The sequence below is a fragment of the Colobus angolensis genome, unplaced genomic scaffold, assembly GCF_000951035.1.
Source record: "Colobus angolensis palliatus isolate OR3802 unplaced genomic scaffold, Cang.pa_1.0 Scaffold74, whole genome shotgun sequence".
In the NCBI taxonomy this organism is placed as follows: Eukaryota; Metazoa; Chordata; class Mammalia; order Primates; family Cercopithecidae; genus Colobus; species Colobus angolensis.
Genome location: NW_012121154.1, coordinates 7,638,650 through 7,648,469, shown reverse-complemented (window position 1 = coordinate 7,648,469; position 9,820 = coordinate 7,638,650). Strand labels below are relative to the sequence as shown.

Below are 9,820 nucleotides of genomic sequence, written 5' to 3'. Positions count from 1 at the left end.
CAGTGAGCAAATGGAGTATTCCAAAAAACTAAGGAATTTTGCAGTGCTTATTGGAAAAATAGAATAGTAGCAAGCAAAAGGGTATACTTTTAAGTTTAACTTATGTATCATAGAGTTACAATGTGAAAAATTTAATATTTTCATATCAAAAACATCGACAACTTTAACTTTTGTTAACTATCAGGATATCAATTATGAAACAGTAATATCTTCTGATAAAATGGCTAGATTATGATGTAATTAATCTGTAATTCTACAAATAGGAAATATTCCTTATATGTATACATATGTATATTCCTACAATCGTCATGTGCACGTAATAAGCAGTAAACCCTATCATTCTGTGGGTTCAATGTTTGCTAGGTGCAAACATTGAACATAGTAAATGCTGTATTTCACATAAATATCCCAAAGAAAAACATTAAAATGTATTTTCAGAGTAGATCAATGGAATTTTAGAAATAGGAAAAACATTCAATTAAACTTTGTATCTTATTGTACAGCAGATGACATTAAGATCCAGAGAGGTAAAATGATCACTGAAAGTCAAATAACTAGCTAATTGAAGAGCTGGAATGAGAACTGCCAGGTCCACAAATTCTCAGCCCTCAGGTGGCTCCTTATCTCCATGTACCAACTAAAATGTGATTGGTTATATCTAGATTATATCTACATTTTAACAGACTTTAGGTTGTTTCTCAGTTGAAAGGAGACTTCTTAATTAAGCTTCTTGATTTAATTTTGGGTACATAAATGCTTGCTGTGAATTTGGATGCATTCCTGGCTTCAGACAAATCTACAAACCTGATAAAACCAGAGCTTTAATCAAGAGAATAGAGGGAAACTTTGAAATGCTAAACACTGAAATGAACTGAAGGAAATTCACCCATTTCTTTTTCTTTTCCTTTTTTCTTTTTCTCTTTACCATATAACTTTGAACCTATTTGAAATCCCCTGGAGTGCTAACTTCAGCTGAAGGGTTCAGGAGGACATAAACTCCCAAATTTCACAGAAATGTGAAATGGAGCTCTTTTCCACTTTAAAAAGTATTTTGATTTCTATCTTTTAAAGCTCATGTGGCCTTTGTCTGTCCATGACATTTTTATTTGTAGGTATGGTTTTAATTTTGTATACTAAGGCAAATGCATAAGCAAATATGAAAAGAACAAAGAGGGTCTACTGAAAAGGCAGGCAGAGAAATCCTATCTTTTGCTGTTTCAGAGGATGATAAAATGGGTTTTCTTTTATTCTCTTTTTCAGTAGTATAAGAATCACATGCAGGATTTTACAGTTCCCATTTCTAACCAAGAATTTCATTTCAGGCCTTTTCTATGTGAATTTACAATGGCAATTAAAAAAAAAAAAGTAAGCAAATAGGTTATGCAAAAGAAAACATGATTAACTTGACCTATGAAAGACTTTTGTTATTCTAACATTGTAATATGAAGAAATATGCAGTATAAGGCTACAATAATGTATCAAGAATTAAGGGGTGAAACGAGATACCTATTTTGAAGGAAGCATAGGGAAGATCTCGGTAAATTGCTCATGGAAATCATTTTAGGTCTGTTGTTTAAGTTAGAGATACTTGACAGATTAAAAAATGTATCTCTGAAACTTAAGACTAAGTGAACATTTTTAGAAAAACTACATTTCAACACAAAATAGGAACATACTTCACTTTGCATCATAGTATTTACATTTTGCAATGAATACCCTGAAGTAAGAAGAAAAGGGAAAGCACACAGAGGAACAACTTCAAAAGAATAAACCACAGTAATGATTCATATATATTTAACATTCCATGTGTTTGAGTGTTTGTTGAAGCTTTTAGTCCCTTGTGGTGCATTTTTATTAAGTGAGATACAAGAAAGAAAGAAAAGGAATTCAGAAAATGAGGTGGAAGAATAGGAAATATTCTTGAATTCACTACTGCTAGAATACAATATTGCCAGAAAATCCTTTTCACCTTAACTCCTTTTGACTTACTACCTTGTCCCTACTTCTGCTGTTCTCCTACTTTGTTTCACATGCTTATCTTAACTCTGATCCTTGGCCTCAGCATAGCATTACTGCTATCTCTGGAGACTGTCACAGCCGCCTGCTGAAGGCCCTCTGAGTGTCCTGTCTGTACCTAGGAATCTCTTTACTTTCTGTCTCTGTTATTATTATTATTACTACTACTACTATTTGTCTCTAAGAAATAGTATTCCTCCTTGATATAGTTTGACTCTGTGTGCCCATCCAAATCTCATCTTGAATTGTGATTCCCTCATGTAAAGGGAGGGACCTGGTGGGAGGTGATTGGATCATGGTAGCAGTTTCCCTATGCTGTTCTCATGATAGTGAGTCAGTTGTCATGATATCTGATGGTTTAAAAGTGTGGCACTTCCCCCGCTCTCTCTCTAGCTCTCACTCCTGCCACCATGTAAGAAGTGCCTTGTTTCCAGTTTGCTTTCCACCATGATTGTTTCCTGAAGCCTCCCCAGCTATAGAGGACTGTGAGCCAATCAAACCTCTTTCCTTTATGAATTATCCTGTTTCAGATATGTCTTTATAGCAGTGGGAAAACAGACTAATACACTCCTTTCAAAGGTAATTTATCACTTGCTTCCTTAAGGCATCTCCTTCACTAATTATCTGCTCCTGTATATTCCTGTCCAATATCTTTGCTTTAGATTTTCCTCTGAGTAAACAAACTTAGTAATGCTTCAAGCTACTATTCTATTTCTCTTTTCTCTATCACCATCAAAAATGAGTTTTTAAGAATATTCCAGTTACTCTTTATTCCCTCACTTCCTACTCACTTGTTATTCCTTTAAATTTTGCATAGTCCCCCTGATTTATCTCATACACTTTTGTTCGGATAAATTCTACCTCTACATCTCTAGAGTTAGTCTCTGGTTCTTGTTTTCAAGGAGCAGATACCAACTGTGTTCCAGTCAAGTAGAAAAGCAATTTAACGAAAGAGTATCAGATCATACAAAGAACAGATGGGAAGACTATGCAAACAATTCAAAAATTAAGCAAGAAAGAACTTACAATTCAACAATATGCCCAATTTTTACAAAGGTAAGGTCAAACCACAAGGAAACCTTTTTATATCCACTAGGATGGCTACAACAAAAAGACACATAATAAGAAGTATTGGCAAGGATATGGAGAAATGGGAATGATCATCGATTTCTGGCAAGAATGTAGAATGGTGAAGATGCTTTGGAAAACAGTTTGACAGTTCCTCAAAATGCTATCATTCTAAGTGTCCATTGGTGGGTGAATGGATAATAAAATGTGGAGTAAATATACAATAGAATACATTTCAGTATTTAAATAGAAGTTGCTTTTGTCATTTGCAATGACACAGATTAGCCTGGAGGTCATTATGCTAAATGAAATAAGCTAGGCAAAGAAAGACAAATATTGCATAATTTCACTTATATATGAAATCTAAAAAAGTTGAATTCATAGAAGCAGAGATTAGAATGGTGGCTGCCCCCAGCTGGGGGTGGGAGAAGGGTAGAGGGAGATGCTGGTTAAAGGGACAAAGTTTTAATTAGACAGGATAAACAACTTTTGGAGATCTATTGTACATCATAGTGACTACAGTTAATGTATGGCCTACTATAAAATTGCTAAGAAATTAGATCTTAAATGTCATCACACAAAAATATTAAGTATGTGAGATGATGGGTATGTTAGTTATCTTGATTTAATCATTTCACAATGTGTGTGTCTAAGTATGTGTATACCGAAACAGGACATTGTAAATCCATAAATATATACAATTTTTATTTGTCAATTATACTTTAATAGAGCTATCAGTGAAACTCATCTGTTAAAACAGAAGGGAAGAAAAAGTTAAACATGGAGTTGTCGTGTGGCCCAGCAATTCCATTCCTCTATAGTCAAGAGAAATGAAAATATGTATGTCCACATCAAAACATACACACAAATGTTCATAACAACATTATTCATAATAGCCAAAAGGTGAAAGCAACATGTGTGTCTGCCAACTGAGGAATGGAAAAATAAAATATAATCTATCCATATAATCGTTTGGCAGTTAAGCTGTGAAGTACTGATACATACAACAACATGGAACTTTGAAAACATTATGCTAAGTGAAATAAGCCACTCACAAAATATTGCACATTGTCAGATTTATTTTGATGGATGTCCAAAGTAGAAACATACATAGAGATGGAAGGGAGAATAATATTAATATTTATTTGGAGGGAGGTGAAGGTTGAGTGTTAATGGGCACAGAGTTTCTTTTAGATGATGAAAGTGTCCTAAAATTATATCATAGTGATGGTTACAAACTCTGTGAATATACTAAAAGCTACTAAGTTGTAAATTTTAAATGGGTGAATTTTGTGTTGTATGAACTATATCTCAGTGAAGCCATTTTTATTAAAGTCAATCAGGGACCAAGGAAGGTCATTCAGAATAAGGCATATCTAGCCCTGGCCACAGGACCAGTTAGATTTCTGTGCTGCCAACGGTCCTGTTACACCTGAATACATGCTGCCTCTGCCACCAGTGGGCAAAGATATTGAGTGTTGGTGGTGACATGAGGCCTTTTAACTTTTCTCTTTCTGTGTCAGCCACCTCAGGCGTATGCCCTGAGAGGGAACAACTGATTGTCCAAGTTTAAGACAAGTCTCTGAGGTCTAAGGTCAAGGAATTTGGGGCAACAAATACCTGATCTTTTATATAAACAAAAACAATATTCTACTCTCTAACTATAGACAAGGAAGTTCAAACACTAGGCGGCTATAAAATGAAAACTGTTACCTAGGGTCTCTACAGAAATATATGGATTTGTTTTCCCTATGGTCAGTCGTACTAACTCAATGGCCTGCCTAAACCTGATCATTAGAATCCTCAGGACTGGTGGTAGGAGAACACTCTGGCTTTAAAAAATGTGGTACATATATGCCATGGAATACTATGCAGCCATGAAAAACTACCAAGTCATGTGCTTTGCAGCAACATGGATGCAGCTAAAGATGATTATTATCCTAAGCAAATTATTGCAGGAATAGAAGCCTGAATACCATATGTTCTCCCTTATAAGTGACAGTTAAACATTGAATACACATGGACATAAAGATGGGAACAATAGACACTGGGACTACTAGAGTGCGGAGAGAGGAGTGGAGAAAGGGCTGAAGAACTACCTACTGGATACTGTACTCACTCCCTGGGTGATGAGACTATCCATACCCCAAGCCTCAGCATCACGCAATATACCCATGTAACAAAACTGCCCATGTACCTCCAAATCAAGCAAAAAAGAGTGCTCAAGACAACCCCCTCAACCATTATTGGATTGAATTACAGCATTCTCCCTTGACTCTTTAGTGAAAGCTCTGTTCCTCCTGACACTGAAAAAAATGTTAGAATTCCTTTTGATTTCTCACTTCTCATTACTCCCTACAACCAACAAGTGGCAAAGCCCTAAACTCTCTTATTATCCACCCACTCACTTTAAAAATAAATTATTAGTACTGCTACTTTTAATTAGTTGAAGCCTCTGTAATTTTTGATTCAATTTATTTCAATTAAATTGTAACAGGATTTTCTTCTCTCCCAAGATCAAACCACTTCATATGCCACTGCCAGAACAAACTTCTCAAGGCATAGCTTGATAAGCTACTGCCCCGTTCAAAACCTTCCACAATAAAACATGAATTGCATGTTAAACCAAAGTGTGATTGATATTCAAGGTCCTTAAAATTTTACCGATCTCCCTTTCCATAATACTTTCCCAATTTTCTCATTTAGGTAAACATGTATTGACAAGTAAGTTTTGCTTTTCACTTAGTTAAAGTATATAATTCAGTGATTTTTAGTATATTCAACCACAATTTTGAAAAATTGTTTCAAAAATAGATAAAATCCAAAGGAATAGACAAATTTACATCATTCCTTTATTGCTACAAATCTAATAATTTCTTACTAGAAAATCTGTCATTTAAATAGGTTTAAATTTAGATAAGTTAGTTAAGTTTCCTAAAAATGGTAAAAGGTATTTCCCTGATCCCTTAAAATATCTGAATAAGCATACAATTATTCAACAAGTGGCAAGCTTTCTTAGTGGTTATCAGATATAAGTTAGAGGTAAAAAGACATCAAAGAAATAAGCTTTTGGCCACTTACAATCGAAGTGTCTTTTTCAGTTATAAATACCTACTCTAAAATGTGTATAGTTTTAACTGAAAAGGGTTTCTTTTTGCCTTTTTAGACTTCATGGAAGTATAACTGAAGTCCAGTAAACTTCACATATTTAAAGTATACAATGTGATAACTCTTGGCATATGCATGCACACCTGGGAAATGATAACCACCGTCAGGATAACAAATATTTCCATTTCTCTGAAAGTTTCTTTGGACCCATTTGTAATCTACCCCCTCATGCACCCGCATATTTGATCTGCTTTTGTCACTATAAACTAGTTTATTGCCATGGTCTGAATGTTTGTGTCCCCGCAAAATTCACATGTTAAAATCCTAAGCCCTAAGTGATGGTATTAGGAGGTGGGTCCTTTTGGGAGGTGATTGGGTCATGGAGGCAGAGATCTCATGAATGTAACAAATGTGAAGGGAAATAATTGGCTCATTCTACCATGTGAGAACACAGCAAGCAGGTGCTATATATAAATCAGGAAACAGAGCTCACCAGACGTTGAATCTGCTGGAACGTTGATCTTGGAATCCAGCCTCTAGAACTGTGAGAAATAAATTTCTATTGTTTATAAGCCACCCACTTTATGGTATTTTGTTATAGCAGTCTAAATGAGCTAAGACATTGATTCCCTAGAATCTTATATGAATGGATTTATAAGATGTGTTTATTTTCCCCCTTTTTGCTTTTGATTTTTGGCCTGGCTTTGTCCACTTAGTATAATGATTTTGAGATCCACCCATGTTATAGCATGAATTAATAGTTTCTTTCCATTGCAAAGTAGTGTGTCATTAAATGGATATATCACAATATGTTAACTCATCATATGTTGGACATTTGGGTTGTTTAGAGTTTTTGTCTATTTCAAATCAAGTTGTTATGAATACTTGTGACCTGGTCTTTGTGCAGTCACACATTTTGGTTTCTCCCCGGTAAATACCTAGGAAAGGAATATCTCATGTGTCTGATAAGTATATATTTAAGTTTACAAGAAACTTTCCAACTCTTTTCCAAAGTGATTATACCATTTTACATTCCCACTGGCTATGTAGGAGAGTCCCAGTTGCCCCATATCTTTTCTGCTTCTGTTTTAATTTTTTAATTTTCATTTTGCCCATTCTTCTGCATGGGTTGTGGTGAATTTGCATCCCCAAAGACTAATGATGTTTTATACCCTTTCTATGGGTCATCTGTGTACTTTCTCTTTCAAGATAACTATTAAACTCTTTTGCTCATTTAAAAATATACTGAATTGTTTATTGTTCTGTTATTGAGTTGTAAGCATTTTATCATTGACAATGTGACAGTTTGTTTTTATCAAGAAACTTAAGTAGTAGGTTTTTTTAAAATAATATATTGTTTTTATAATACAACAAGATGACAATCCATGAAAGGACATATATAAACTAAGATAATATTAACTATCTAAATTAAAAGATCATAATTCAAATTGCTAATAATAATCTTTGTGTAGAAGCAGCTATAATTTATGAAATGTACCTACCTTCTCATGAAGACTATGAAGCCTTGCCACAAATTCAATTATTTAATTTATAGTAATCATGTTGTGTTTTTTGTGCTTAAATAAACATGCATGATCACAGGCAGCACAAAATCTATTTATAGGGATCTTTAGTTTTCTTTAAAATGGATTCCAAGCATCCTTTAAATTGTGAGTGGCAACAGGCTATGTCCTTAAAGAAAAAGGATTCTTTCTAAAAGAAGTATGCAATAGCTATTCAATACTGCAGGAGTGGTTATATAACTAAGTGATGGAAATGAGCAGTGCTCTGCTAACTCTGTTTTAGTGTAGCAACCTTCTGTTTGGTCACTGAGTTCTAATTTCTCATGCTAGCAGCCAAACATGTACTCTATTGCTTTGGATACAAGACTCTCATTGTTTTTAGGTGTTTTTCTGTTAGAAATAACTTGATTGTCACTAATAGAAGCTCTGTATGCTGTAGAAAGAGGTCTCAGTGTAGAAATTCTAGGAGTATTTCCAGGTTGTATTGGTTTACCTAAGGTATTGATTGGTGATGTAAAGGCTGAAGATGGAGATGATAAAGCACATCTGTCACTGTTTTCTATAACACTTGCATCAAAACATGGTTGTACACCAATCATGATGAATTATCTAAAAATTATCCTGTCTTTGCTTAAGGCTTTCTAGGCCTACAGTTTAGATTAATAACAAATATGCATTTTCCTGTGTGTTAGACATAACATATTTTGAGATATTCCCATATTATACAAATTATAATATGTAAAAAGCAGATGCTTGAGGAAACCCAAACACAATAACTCAAGTGTCACTGAGGTGACCTTCTGAAGTCAGAGGATCTCCTTGAGTATAGGATCCAAGTGGGCAGGAGATAATGTTGTCTTTCATGGCTGACCAATATATGCTAGACTAAATATACTTTACCCAGTTGCAGGAGTAGTTGTCTTAACTCCAAGAGGACTCTGCATTAATAAAATGTTTGACTCTCTTCTTGAAGTTAAAAGTGTTGATCCAAGCCCTGGTCTAGAAATTTCATTTTACATATACTTCTAACTGGTGGAGCTCCACTTTTATCTTTATGAGCTGGTGTAACTGACTATGGCGGTGATGAGCCACCTGCAAGTAAACGTGATCTCATTTCCATTACTCCTACTAGGACCACTAATTGATTGAACTTATAGAGTCACTGGAAAATCCATCATTAAAAAGACAGGTAAGAACTGGACATTACCTCCTGGCTTTGGAGATGTGGATGAACTCACCATCAATGGTTCAGATCCCAACATGGGCACGTGTGGTTCCATAACAAAGGCTGCCATTGTGGTAGGAACTACACTAATTCTGGGACCTTGAGAGTTGTAAGCATTCTTTATATCTTTTTCTAATTTATGTGTTTTGAATATTTTCTCTTAGGTTATAGTTTGCCATTTCATTTCTCCACTATGTCTTTAGAATAATATGTTTTAAATTTTAAATAAGTCCAATTTATAATTTTTAAAAAAGAAACTTTATGGTTCATTGCTATTGTTTCCTATGTAAGAAAACTTTGATCACCAGGAAGTTGCAAAGATTTTCTCTTATTTTTTTCCTCCAGGAATATTATAGCTTTTGGTTTTATATTTAGGTCTACAATTCATTTTGAGTACATTTTTATGCACAATATATGATAAGAGAAGCCACTAATTTATTTTTCCGTATGGGTATACAGTTGATACCACATTTCTTGGATTGCCTAGAGGGCAATGTTCCATTGATCTATGTGTCACTTTTCTCAAGGCCCATAGTCTTGATTACTCTACTTTTAGAATATGTATTGAAATCATGTACAGTAAGACCTTCTCTACTTAGTTCTTTTTTTTGAAAAAATTGCTTTAACTATATTAGGTTTTTTGTGTTTTCATATAAATTTTAAAACCACCTTGTTAAATCCTACAAAGAAGACTTCTGCAATTTTGATTGTCTCCTCAATTGTTTAATTGCCAAAAAAATTATGCCCCTATTATTTTTGCTTTATCTTATAGTCTTCTGGGGTTTGATACTTGCTGATTGAATACTTCGGGAAAGAGCAGCCCACCTGCTGCGGGTATATCATGTCGCATTATACCAGATACAACCTTTTTGTTCCTGAC

General features: G+C 34.5%; 1 pseudogene; it reads right to left on the bottom strand.

Moving 5' to 3' along the window:
• Positions 1-8,041: 8,041 nt before the first annotated feature.
• Positions 8,042-9,010, bottom strand: LOC105501724 (annotated as a pseudogene).
• Positions 9,011-9,820: the final 810 nt, after the last annotated feature.